This window comes from Haliotis rubra, unplaced genomic scaffold (assembly GCF_003918875.1).
Source record: "Haliotis rubra isolate DU_JTF1 unplaced genomic scaffold, ASM391887v1 Scf39, whole genome shotgun sequence".
NCBI classification, from domain to species: Eukaryota; Metazoa; Mollusca; class Gastropoda; order Lepetellida; family Haliotidae; genus Haliotis; species Haliotis rubra.
This window is the reverse complement of record NW_025767068.1, coordinates 964684-978261: the sequence shown is the minus strand read 5'-3', so window position 1 is coordinate 978261 and position 13578 is coordinate 964684. Positions and strand designations below refer to the sequence as shown.

The window sequence follows — 13578 nt, the reverse complement described above, 5'->3', positions numbered from 1 at the left end:
GAATATTGACACACAGTATTATCATCTTGATATTGTTCCAAGATTAGGCTCTGTGTAATGAAATAATAACACCAAGTAATTGACATATGTCATGTAAACAGAACTGAGTCATGGAACAACAATGCACTAAAACTGCCTGAAATTGAGGCTACACATTATCAAGATAAATGCTAAACCCACAGTGTTTCAATCTAAAAAATGCTTTGAAGGACTCATTAGGAAAGCATAAAAAGTCATCTCAGCATAGCTGTGGTTGTTTTAGAAGCATGTTATCACAGTGGGAAACGTGTTTTGTTCTTTCAATGGACGTGTGAGTCGGTGTAGCCAGGCTGGAAAATGCTGCGCACTCTGCCGTCACATTGTTGATGCCCCCAGAGAGCCTTTCCTGGGCCAGTCAGCATGACGTCAGAGCACTAACGGCGAGCGGGTCCAGGAGAATTACTCTTCTGACAGTGAGGAGTAGAAGTGACGATGTCGCATCATCTTCTCCTTTGGAGGAACTAAGTGCATTGTTCCTGTTAATTCGCGTGGAGTGTACTGTGTCTCCATATAACATATAATCGGACTTTCAACACATTTATCACTCACCGCCGAAATGAAGACTATGAATGAAAGGTAAGCTCGCAATGCATTAAAGTTAAAGGGGGTTATTTATTTTACTATCGGAAATTATTGCCCGAGGAACTGACGCATTGTTTATAACATCAGGTCCATAGTAGTTTCAAACTTACATTTACTTCGACATTAGGATATCACGAGCTTAGGACATCAATACATCAGAACTTCTTATCCTCAAAGTTCCATCCACAACCTTCATTATTTGAAAGGAGCAGCGAGAGTATACATGACTGTAGCCTGTAACGTCTTGGCTCTTGGGTAACTCCGTAATGTATCGAGCGCCTGCCGACTACGTGCATGGAGCTTAAACTCCTGCCAACTTGAATGACTGTGTGAAATACTGAGAACTTCCGAAATCTGAGCTGCCTTCTAGAGCTTTAACAGTGATAACTGTTTGGTATTTTTTTATAGCCCTTCTTTTGACAGTGGTCTTCCTTGTAATGTGGGTAAGCGCAAAGCAGTTATAACTTTCCTTCCTACTTGCGTCATCGTATTTGAGCCAGTGTTTCCGCATGTTTCCTCTTTTTAATTGTCCAATGAAAACGTCATGAAGTTATTATAAGGTTTAGCAAACCCGATTGAGAAATGAAGAGTTAAGCTATGACTAATATCGTGAATGTAGAAATGTATCTTCTTGTAAACGGAATCTAATTTACAGGTTTTAATTCTGACACTGGTGATAGAGAGCCAATATTCACGTGTTTTATTTTGTCAGCATAGTCGGTGGACGAAGATTACAAAGCTGGCCAATATCCGATCGTGTGTTTTCATAGTCCGTGTTTGGGCAACAAACTAGCTTTGTAATGAAATAATTTAAAATCAGCTTCCAATTTGATTACGTTTCTATTCATGATATTATATCTGTAAGACATGCATATAACGGCCGCGATGATGTTATTGAGATTCAATTAAGAACTTTCATGAAGCAGACATGTACGCAAGTAATCGGGTGCAAACGTTGATATGATGTCAGAAGGAGGTTATACGCAATGGTAGTTTTGATCAAATGTTCTGCTGTACGCAGTTCAGAGGATGTTAAGCTGGTATTTTAGGAGAGGTACGTATAGAATTATCTTTACAGTTATCATGCCGGTAGATAAATGCTTGGCATCCGTGATACGATTTGGTATGATTCTCCTCATAGCAATATTGATGCAAATTCCAAAGTCGCTGACTTCTGACGTGAACTGATGGACTTAGAAGTAGACATCCTTCAATTCAGACACTGAAACATAGCAGACATGTTGCTGCAATTGTCGATTTGGAATGGCCAATCTCTTTCCACATATAATGAAGTATTCATATTGGATCAAAAACAGAATGCACTTATATACACTTCTCAGGGCAAAACATATAACGGTTTAATGCGTCAAGCCTTTATGAGGTATAGCCTCATCAATAAAGTGATTGTGGATGCCTTTTGTAACACTGGCCTCGATGAATATTAATTCATAATATATATGAGATTCTATTACATGTATTGACAGTTTACTTTTTGTGACATTCTTCAAGATTGTGATTGGCGTTGTAATGGCATGTCAGTCTGAATTCAGAAAGTCAGGTATACCCTAGGTTAATGGCTGGTGCGCAGGACATTGTAGCTTATACACTCTAACAGTTTGAAAGAAGGCTTGACATGCATGTATTTTACGGTCAACATTACGTCAGTTTTGAAGCTGATGTATGAACAAAGTGTCCAAAATATGCACAGACGAACTATGTCAAAGCTAAACAGAGAACAGCTGTGTCCAGAATATACATAGAACAACTGTGTCCGGAATACGCACATGACAACTGTGTCCGGAATACACACAGGACAGCTGTGTCCGGAATACACACAGGACAGCTGTTTCCGGAATACACACAGAACAGCTGTGTCCAGAATACACACAGAACAGCTGTGTCCAGAATACACACAGGACAGCTATGTCCGGAATACACACAGAACGGCTGTGTCAAGAATACACACAGAACAGCTGTGTCCGGAATACGCAAAGGACAGCTGTGTCCAGAATACACAAAGTGACAGCTGTGTCCAGAATACACACAGGACAGCTGTGTCCAGAATACACACAGAGCTTCTGTGTCCAGAATACACACAGGACAGCTGTGTCCAGAATACACTCAGGACAGCTGTGTCCAGAATACACACAGAACCACTGTGTCCAGAATACACACAGAACAGCTGTGTCCAGAATGCACACAGGACAGCTGTGTCCGGAATACACACAGAACAACTGTGTCCAGAATACACACTGAACAACTGTGTCCGGAATACACACAGAACAAGTGTGTCAAGAATACACACAGAACAACTGTGTCCAGAATACACACAGAAACAATGTGTCCAGAATACACACAGAACAAATGTGTCCATAATGCACAGAGGACAGCTGTGTCCTAAATACACACAGAACTACTGTGTCCAGAATACACACAGAACAAGTGTGTCCAGAATACACAGAGAACATCTGTGTCCAGAATACACACAGAACATCTGTGTCCAGAATACACACAGAACATCTGTGTCCAGAATGCACACAGAACATCTGTGTCCAGAATACACACAGAACATCTGTGTCCAGAATACACACAGAACATCTGTGTCCAGAATACACACAGAACATCTGTGTCCAGAATGCACACAGAACAGCTGTGTTCAGAATACACACAGAACACATGTGTCCAGAATACACACAGAACATCTGTGTCCAGAATACACACAGAACATCTGTGTCCAGAATGCACACAGTACAGCTGTGTTCAGAATACACACAGAACACATGTGTCCAGAATACACACAGAACATCTGTGTCCAGAATGCACACAGAACCACTGTGTCCAGAATACACACAGAACACATGTGTCCAGAATACACACAGAACAACTGTGTCCAGAATACACACAGAACAACTGTGTCCAGAATACACACAGGAGAGCTGTATCCAGAATACACTCCAGAATATAGTATCAATAATAACTGATTAATTTTGTCACAATACAACGTAAAACAAGAGAATAAGCAGCTGCTCCTTGTGCACTTAATACAAAAGTAGGTTCAGTAAATGGAAGATTCGTCAATTACCTGTACAGGAAACAACATGTAACTAATATTTACCCCAGGAATACGTGTAACCGGAGAAAGCATGTTCAGCATGCATCTGCTGTTGATTACTTCTAGAAGACGAGGCCAACTAATTACTGACAAACCCTTGAACTCCTGTTGAATTCATACGTCGTTCAACAGGTCCTGGGACTATATGACTGCAGCTGGACCTGCCAGATCCACGTGTACTGGCGTTGTCACTCCATACACTATAGGAGGCTCTTCGCGAGGGACAACGGATTGCCACATGCCTAACAAATATCAAATATCCATATAAAACATGCCCTTTGGTATTTATCCTGAATGTACATATACAATCACACAAATATTATTCTGCACATATATTAACGCTGTGTTTTTTCGTAGTGAGTTTCAGCAGGAGTCTCAGAAAGAGCTGAATCTCACGGCATGCTGCCCCTGTTTATATTACCCTGTATAAATATGCTGATATGTCGGTTAATGTGCACACTGAATTCACTTCTACACGTTGTGGTGGAAATGGTGTGTTTTTATGAATGAAACATCTGTAGAACCTGGACAGAAAAACCTCGTTAGTCATTTGTCCGGTCAGTTGTTGTTTCGACACTTCCGCGGCCATGTGGAGATGTTCAGTTTGTTAAGATTTCGTTTTGATCGGAATGATTTATGGGTGATCACAAGCTGGTCATAACATTCTGTAGCATTGTTAGCGTACAACTTTAATGTATACTTTCAATTCAGCCATTTTCATAAAAAGACATTATCCCTTCTGGTAGTACTTCTAGTCTGGATTAATCGCTATATAAGTGTAGGGTATGGTGTATTGTACTTGTATGGTAATTATTTCTTGTACCAAGTTATCTAATAATTGAGAAATGTTATTCGAAGCTTCTTTCTATCCGTAAACAAACGTACAGTGCTTCAAGGCTGGGAGAATGATATGGACTATGTTATGAAAGCAGACTGACACATTCTACATAAGATTTCGCATCATTAGATCCACATGCAATCAGGAGCGGTTAAGCCGTCCAGTGGTCGCCACGCTGAAGCCCCTGTGGTCTGGTCCCCATGTGTGTGCAATATGTGAGGCCTAGTCCCGACTGTGATGGTGATGAAAGGGGCGCAGAGCGGAACTACCTCAGTGGAGATTAGAACATGCCCAGTCTTATGATTTTCATATAAACCGTTTCTATAATCATTAGAAGTCTCTGATAAAGGCAGAGTCTGCTGGTACGATTCCGACTATTTCATAAGCACCTGTTTATAACGCACTATCACCTAGCAATTATACAGGTGTTTGGGCAAAGCTGAGCGTATCCTGCCAAAACACGTGCAGTACTTCTATTTGTACGTCCGTCCTATCCAGGGCTGCTGTACAAACATAAGTGCAGGGCTGGGTTCAGGTCAAATTAACATTGTGATTGGGGAGTGTGTGCAATGTCGAAGGTTGGAGATTTTCCATTCACAATTCTTTGAGCCACATTAAGCAGATTAATGTAGATATAGTATTTTAGCGTGTTGTTCTATCTGTACATGTTCTCCCTCCCATTTGGGAAATTAGTTCCACAGTTCACCATGTAGGAGCGTGGACATGAGGAGTGCGTGAATACAAAGCGTCACTTTGATGATAGGATGTCATAGTTAGAGGACCGAGTACATGTTGGACGCTTCTCGATTCTGTTGTCATAATACACTCTTGTAATAAGTTGCTGACTCGACAGTCGTAAAGCACCATAGGTATGCATATCATTCACAGAGGGTAGTACTCTTCATTGACCTGAAGTTCAGCTAGCGACGGCTTGATCATATCAAAACGTTATCTCATCTTGAAGGATCGTAAACATTATATGATAATAGATAGTCAGCAGACTGCTGCCATTATATGTACTAATTGAAAGATTGACTGTTTGATAACATGAAGTAAATATTTTATCTACATTGTATATGCAAGCTTTCAATGAAGATTAAGTCTCAGCATCCTGCATGGCACCGGAGGAAGATAGTTGGGTGGTAATGGTGATCTCATTTACTTTCACATATAGTCGAGATAAAACCAGTTCCAAAGGAGAAGAACTTCATATTTTACTTTTTCTGATCCCGAATGATGAGACGCTTCATACTGCATACGGATATGACTGCGTGATTTGACACAGAGTTTCACATGGTGTCCCGTGTGACGAACACCTGGTGTCATCACTGATCCTCTGTCATCCTGAACTATTATATTCCCAAATGTTGAAGTCCTTTTACACACACACGCAGATAATGGAGAGTGACTATTTTATATTGTTATTTTCAAGTATGGTCACACAAAACCAAGGTTCAATTGCTTCATCATATAGATCTTGGACTAAAATAAAATTGACCAAACAAACTTCAAGAAACATAAGTTGGTTAACAAATGTATTTTTATAACATAAGAGCATTTCCTCTGTATAAAGTTAACGAAGAATATTATTTATCTGTCCCGATCTTCTAGATACTACACATACGGAGTTTCCGCCAGCGCTTTTTAATCACCACTGTGTGCGCAACAGACAACGGCGAAGCCTGCAGTGTACAGCTATGAGAGCGCTGCAGGCGGGCCTCCCATGTATCCTACCTGGCGAATGACGAACTGTAACAGGTTGAGCAGTCCTACATATTACATTAACACAGTGAACAGCGAGCAGGACTACATCGTACGTCCGTACAGATGCCTAGTAAATGTGTACGATAGTATTTATCTGGCTCATGCTATATCTATCAGTACCATTACTACACGACGAATCATATCTGTGTGGCTCATAAACACAGGACCACCTCCGTGGTGTAGCGGAGAGCGGAAGGTCACGGGTTCCACCCCCGGCCCCCTCATACCAAAAGGCGTTAAAATATGGTACTTGTTGGTCCCTGCCTGACGCATGTCATAAATGGGTACACCAAAGGCTTGAGCGAAATATTCTTAAGTACGACGTTAAACCCCATTTCACCTCACCACCTTACCTCATAAACAGAGACAAGGCACTTTTTGTGTTTGGTCTGATGCTCTTGCCAGAGCTAACGTTAAGTCTGTATCAATGGGATATGCCAATGGCATTATGTTAAACATTCATCTAGCGGTTCCGGTGCAGCCAATTTCACACTTGTGTAGTAAGTTGTTGGTGTTGGTGATATGTTGTAAAACCAGAAGGCCTCGAGACGAAGTGGAGTCTAACAACAACGTGTATCAATATAAATACCGGAAATGGAAACACGTGGCGTTATAATTCACTAGGTAATATTATCGTCAAGCACATCCCTGGTTTACATGGTGTATGTCAAGTCAAGTTGGACGGAGAGACGAATAGTTAGCCAGATTGTGTCAAATTCCTAGCAATATTTCGTATAAAGAGTCTAAATAAATGTATGTATAATCGAAGACGAACTGTTTTGACAATCATTCTCGCTCTGTATTGTAGCTGTGATTTTGTACCATATCGGATGTGAAACAAACCATTTATCTCTCCCCAGTAGACTGCATTTGAAACAGGGGAATGAATCTGGGAAAGAAATCTGTTCCATGCATGTCTAAGGCATATACAATGAACAAAGCTGACTAAGAAGGACATGCTTGCAGCTCCCCACCAGCAAATAACGAATTCGATATGGTAAGAAGCCCCCTATGCGAAGTCTGGGGGAAAAACATGTGATACTGCTAAGGGTGCTACACCCACTGAAACTGTATGCGGTGCTGGGAGGTTCGCTCTGAAGTTCACAACTCTGAACGATGTAAATATACGTCTTGTTAATTGTTTAAACGCCATTATCTTACCATCACATTCCTCCACTAGATTCATTCATGACGTAGCTGTATAGCATTACAACAATAGATTCATTCATGACGTAGCTGTATAGCATGACAACAATAGATTCATTCATGACGTAGCTGTATGGCATTACAACAATAGATTCATTCATGACGTGCATGGCATTACAACAATAGATTCATTCATGACGTAGCTGTATAGCATGACAACAATAGATTCATTCATGACGTAGCTGTATAGCATTACAACAATAGATTCATTCATGACGTAGCTGTATAGCATTACAACAATAGATTCATTCATGACGTAGCTGTATAGCATTACAACAATAGATTCATTCATGACGTAGCTGTATAGCATTACAACAATAGATTCATTCATGACGTAGCTGTATAGCATGATAACAATAGATTCATTCATGACGTAGCTGTATAGCATGACAACAATAGATTCATTCATGACGTAGCTGTATAGCATTACAACAATAGATTCATTCATGACGTAGCTGTATAGCATTACAACAATAGATTCATTCATGACGTAGCTGTATAGCATTACAACAATAGATTCATTCATGACGTAGCTGTATAGCATTACAACAATAGATTCATTCATGACGTAGCTGTATAGCATTACAACAATAGATTCATTCATGACGTAGCTGTATAGCATTACAACAATAGATTCATTCATGACGTAGCTGTATAGCATGACAACAATAGATTCATGTTCTGTCTCCGGTGTATCAGGATGAGTGGACTGAATCCCTCCTGAGATTCTGTCTTGACGCAAAATATTGATCAGATGTTGTGGATGAGATGATGTTTAAGGTAGACAAAATCAAAATTAAGAAAACTGTACAAAACTGGAGCCCATGCCTTTTATCAACGGAGGGTTAAGAAAAGACGAGGCAGCCATTTCTGTACATGCAACTTGTCGTACATGTAACTAGTCGTCTGCTAACTGATCAAATTATCTGAAACCCAATTCCAGAAGGCGGCAAAACAGAAAACAAGCTTTCTTCATCAGACACTGCATCTCCAACATACGTCTCCAGTTGGAAGGCTGCTTTTTACTTAGTGTGGTGTTATTGATTCACTTAGGTAGATGGAAGGGGGTGTTGTTTGTTTTCCTGGTCGGTTCTCGCAGTGCGAAACTCGAGACTTGGGGGAACCTGTAATTAGTCCATCTCACTGCCCAGCAGACATATTTCAGTACGGACAGGTTCATTTGTAATCATCCACAGTCCTACTTAATTACGATGCAACTGTATACACACTAGAACACACTTCTTCTTCTTACTGTTATTAAGTATTTAAGAAATCTCTATCGACATACCCTTTGTAGAAACAATACAATGGATAACGTACGCATTACAATCCATAATGGTGAAGACGAGATAGGAACAAGCTCCTATACTTTCCTATCAAAAACTGAAACAAACTCAAGACTGCCATCTGAACCCATTAGCATTCCTATATGTGACACATTGAGTGTGATCTGGCTGAGTTTGCCATTGTAATCCTACCATATGTTTCCTTGCCTATGGTATCAAGCCCTGTGGTAAACAATATGCCCCCATCCATTTTGATATAGATAGTGCTGTAGAAAGGAAATGGGTGCTTTGATGTTTTCTGATATCGCCTTAAGAATCTTGTAAATGGAATTCAAAACGTGCTTTTAGTTAACAATAGTCCATTATCTGTCCTTGATGCATGTGCAACAAATGACATCTATCCTAAAGGGCTAACAAGCTCCAGTCAGCATGCCATTTACAGACGTAGTATACACGTCTAACCTTACTGTTATGAATGTGTCATTATGGGAAGAGCGAATACTATATTTCCATAATATGAATACACCACAGCTATTTATAGAGTCTGAATTATATGAACGTGAAAGTAAATTCGTAATTATAGCATTCATGTCTATTTTTGCGGTTCGTACGATCATCCTAAAGTGTAGTAGACATGGCATCATTTGTCTAAAATGATAGGTGTGTTGTGCGACCTCAGAAAGCCCACCGATTGCTTCATTCATGGGTCCATTTTTAACTGCTTCTGAAGACGACCCTGACAAAACAGTCCAGGGCCCTGTAAATCTGCGTGTATATCCTGCGAATCCCTTCTGATGACGCCGAGATCATGTTCACCATTGCCTCAGCAGCTGTGGAAGACGAGAAGGACATGTAATAACTCAAGTTTCCTCTTGTTTCTAGTCTCGATGGATACTTTTCATATGTTTACAATTTCAATTTGTAAGCTTAACTTTATTAACACACATCTTATGGCAAAGAGCCAGGTGATTATTGTACCTCCAGAAGGAGATTAATTGAAGAGATATTACGAATTCTATTTCCAGTGTAAGAATGGTGTAGACAGGAAATTTGTAGAACGGTTGTTGAGCAAGCTATCAGTGTGATGTGACTGAATCATCCAGTTCCCCAACGTCGTAATGAACTGCAGCAGCTGCAGCCGAAGTTTGATGTACAGGTAAAACGGGGAAACGCCAGATGACGATAAGAGAAAACAAATGTTGTTTTTTAATACATATTTGCTGATGCTTGCTATATTATGCAGGAACTGATAATGACCAGAGCACAATGCTTCAATCGTGAGTAACATGCTCGTTATAAGTTGAGAACATATCAGTGATATAAACTAAAACACATCCCTACCATTCGTTGAATGTTATATCTTTGCTTGATGTGTAGCTGGTCTGGTAGTGGTCTTCTTTGAGCACATGCAACATTTCGTGAGCGTAATACTGTGTGAAGTCTTCTCTGCAATTTCGATTGTCACCTTGCTAGATGCATAAATTCTAGAATAACACATGACACGCTTAAAAAATTATCCTCCTGGCAATAATAATTAATTAGGTACTCACCGGTTTGATGCCGTTTACAGCCTACCTGTCGGGCCAGACGTTGTAATTAGGGCCAGATGTGAAACCCTTACAGTGTCTACATTTAATTAGTCTAAACATTAACTGTTACTCTGACCTACATCGTTAACGTCTGAGATAGCAGACAAAGTGAAGGGAACGAGCCAGGACTAATCCGTGCTTGGCGGTGCATTATATTTTAGTAAGCCAGAATAAGGTAGCGTAATGTTAAGTGAATTCAGTTTTTGTCACAAATCAGTCCCGTAAATACATCGTTTGTTTCAGCCAAGTCCTGTCAGTTGTTTTATGTTTGCAAACCTAACATGCCACATCCTCTCTAATCACTGATGAGAAGGTACAAACCCATTAGCCAGTAGAAACAGGTACAATATGGAGGGCGACTCAATGAAAACTCGCCAAGAATGAACGACTTCACTTGCACTGGCAACAACAAGTCAAGTTAACTTAGATGATCAGTAAAGCTTGAACATTTTCCACACATAATGAAGATATAGCTATAGTATTCTGGAGAATCAGTTGTAAAACACAAATAATCTCTATGACTGCGGTGAATTTACAATTGGGACATTAGTATCACTAATGATTAAAGTGGCCAACTGTGTGTGCTATGTGACCACATCCGATACATTCTAATGTGCATGTGTAAGATGCCTGTCCGAGGTGCTACTTTCATGAGGAAGGCGATGTAGTAAATAAATAAGTAGGCAATACTTTTTACAGATGACTGTTTATTCACGATCGATCATAAATGATGGAGATCTGCAATGAGAATAAACACATCATGTTTAACATGGATAGTTAAATAACATATAATCCTCTATCCCTCCCCAAGTCATTGTCGGATCTTGACAAAGTTGTGGCAAGGACTGAAAGAAACAGTTCTGACTAGAACTCAGGTTTGAGTTAAATGAAGCATAATGTCTTGAATTGTCCTCAAGTGATTGGGAATAGACTAAACGTTTGGAACAAACTGAAATAAAGAGAGAAACTGGCAATAAAACATTCAGGGCTTTCACTGGGTAGACTGTCCTTTTGGCCCAGGGATTATTCTGACTCAATCACATGCACGTAATCAGACAGCCAGTTCGGCTTTTTTTTGGTGCGGGTAGAACGTCGTGGGTGGATCACACTTGTGTCTACTGTTAGGGTCGGTGCAGGATCGATGCTTGGTGACTCTGTCAGGACAGTGGGTTCTCTGATCACAGGACAGAGTGGACGGGATCTATCAGGTGAGGGTGGTGGGGATCTGTCAGGTGAGGGTGGTGGGGGTGGGGTGGTGGTGTCAGGTGATGGTGGGGATCTATCAGGTGAGGGGTGGTGGGGATCTGTCAGGTGAGGGTGGTGGGGATCTGTCAGGTGAGGGTGGTGGGGATCTGTCAGGTGAGGGTGGTGGGGATCTGTCAGGTGAGGGTGGTGGGGATCTGTCAGGTGAGGGTGGTGGGGATCTGTCAGGTGAGGGTGGTGGGGATCTGTCAGGTGAGGGTGGTGGGGATCTGTCAGGTGAGGGTGGTGGGGATTGTGAGACATCAGGTGTAGCAGCTGGCCTGGATGGCAGTGGCTGTTGATGCGGAGTGCGTTGTTCGTCACCAGTAGAGACTGTTGTAGGTGTGGTCAAGTGTTCTGATGTTGACTGAGCCGGATGTGGTGGTATTGTCAAGGGTAGATGTTTGTGGCCTTGGCAAGTCATCAGCGATTGAGCGTCTGGATGGAGGTTGGAAAGCAGGGTTGTACTTCCTCAGAAACTTCCGATTGCGTAGGGTCACTCTACATGATGGCATAATAACGTTCTCAAGAAACCCACATTAAGAACATATTTTGCTTTCAAAACACCTTTAACAATGGAACCCTCCTTCAACTGTATAAATGATAAACACTTTTTAGAAACTCACATCAGATTTCGCTGTAGCTGTCACCAACTTAGAATAGAAACAGGAAGACATCATAATGAAGACGAAGAGGAAAGAACGTGTTTCTACTATGCAAAATCAGGATTAATCCACATAGAAAATGAATATCACTTTGTAATGATTTGTAATGCTTATTCACCATTGATGATTGAATATTTAGATAGTTATTATTATAAAAATCCAACATGTTTTAAATTTATGAATCTTATGTCAACGCAATGTAAATATACCCTATGTCAATTATCAAAGTTTATACTTTTTGCGTTAAAGCACAGAATGTCATTTAAATGTGTGTGATATATATCATGTTAGTCTGCATTCATTATGTGTTCTATAAATTGTATGTTTATTAGGCCTGTGGCCTTTAAAAACTTTATGAAAAAATACATAACTCTACCTGATCCGTCTACCCGTACAACATGCTGGTCGAATTGACGAACTTCGACCACACATTTGAGCGGGTGAGGCCCTGTCTGGTTCTGCATTCTGACAAAGTCACCAACTGCGAGAGGTGGGAGCTGTTTGGTGTGCTGAGTGAGACGTTCTGCCATCTTCATATGTCGGTTTCTGAGTGCCTCCTCCCTCAATAATAGTGTATCGCTTCATGTCTCATGAGGTTTGTACCGGCCGGGTAGGCTGGGGATGAAGTCCTTTAGGGGGGGGATGAAGCATTGCCCGCTGAAAAGCATCCGTGTCAAGTTCACCCCGGGGTCCAGTGTTGTCAGTGATCATGCGTTTGACTGTCTTCACGCCACTTTCTGCTCTGCAGTTGCTGTGGGGGAAGGCGACAGAAGATAGGTGATGATGTACTGACCATGTGTGAAGGAACTCTCTGGTTGCAGAGGCTGTGAATTCGGGTCCCTCATCAGAGGAAAGTTCATCAGGTATGCCAAATGTGACAAATGTGCGTCGTAAGCAGTTGATGAGTCCAGGTGCACCTCAGGCAGTTCTCTCTACTATCGGCCAGTTGGAGTATCTGTCGACCAGCACCAGGTAGTTGACACCCTTGCAATGAAAGAAGTCAGCGCATAGACATTGGAAGGGGTAGGATGGGTATACTAGTTGTGTTGGTGGGGCTGATGGTTGTGATGGAGCCATCCAACTGCAGTGAGCACAGTTGGTTCCGAGGGTTGTGACGGCCAGTGTGAGTCCGGGCCAGAAGATGGATGCTTCAGCTCTGGACATCATTGATGAGACGCTTTGGTGTGCAGAATGGAGGGCAGTAAGGGCATTTTCACGTAGTGCTGGTGGGATCACAATCCGGTCCTTGTATAGC

The 13578-nt window shown here is 41.3% G+C and overlaps 1 protein-coding gene across 1 annotated transcript in view; it reads left to right on the top strand.

Annotated features, from left to right (window-relative positions):
• Nucleotides 1-342: 342 nt before the first annotated feature.
• Nucleotides 343-13578, top strand: part of LOC124286715 (substance-K receptor-like) — a 61181-nt gene continuing 47945 nt past the window's right edge. Inside the window, exon 1 of the mRNA XM_046723139.1 lies at nucleotides 343-615. The gene's annotated coding sequence lies outside the window, so the exon portion shown is untranslated. The remainder of the gene's footprint in view (nucleotides 616-13578) is intronic.